Source organism: Siphateles boraxobius, unplaced genomic scaffold, assembly GCF_051911475.1.
Source record: "Siphateles boraxobius isolate OS27281-9 unplaced genomic scaffold, OSU_SipBor_1 46, whole genome shotgun sequence".
NCBI lineage: Eukaryota > Metazoa > Chordata > Actinopteri > Cypriniformes > Leuciscidae > Siphateles > Siphateles boraxobius.
In genome coordinates this window covers 5,434,405-5,435,000 of record NW_027509097.1, presented here as the reverse complement: position 1 = coordinate 5,435,000, position 596 = coordinate 5,434,405, and positions in this window count along the sequence as shown.

Below are 596 nucleotides of genomic sequence, written 5' to 3'. Positions count from 1 at the left end.
AGATGTGATTCTATAGACAGACTCACTAACCCCTTAAAGTTGACCATAAATTTGACCAAAAAATTTTGTAACCTCTCTTTAGTCCTTCTCCAAGAAAACATTTTGACAAAAAAAGACATGCATATACTACGCAAGACAACTTAACCTACACAAATTATTTTGTTTACATATACTGTACCTTGGTTTTTAATATTGTGTCATCCCTGGACTGTCCTGATTGGTAAAGTCCAATTTTTTCGCAAAAGCCTTGAGGTTCTGTAGGCTAAGATCTGGTTAAGTTGAAAGCACTGTGTTGTTCCCCACAGTGACTCAATGATGATGAGATCGTTTACACTCTGGTGATCTTCGGCCTATTTTTGACTGAATCTACAATACAAATTTTATTACAATAAAAAATAAATTCAGCAACAGTATTGGTGACCATATTTGCCATCCTACATTATAACTGTTTTTTAGTCTTCTGACAAGACTTTCTCTCCCTCCCCTAGGCAATCGTCTCTCAGTTCTGCAAAAATAAATAAATATATTATACTGTATGTATAAGTATAAAAACCCTGCAGATTAGCCTATAGACCAACTTTCCTTATGAACCAGAA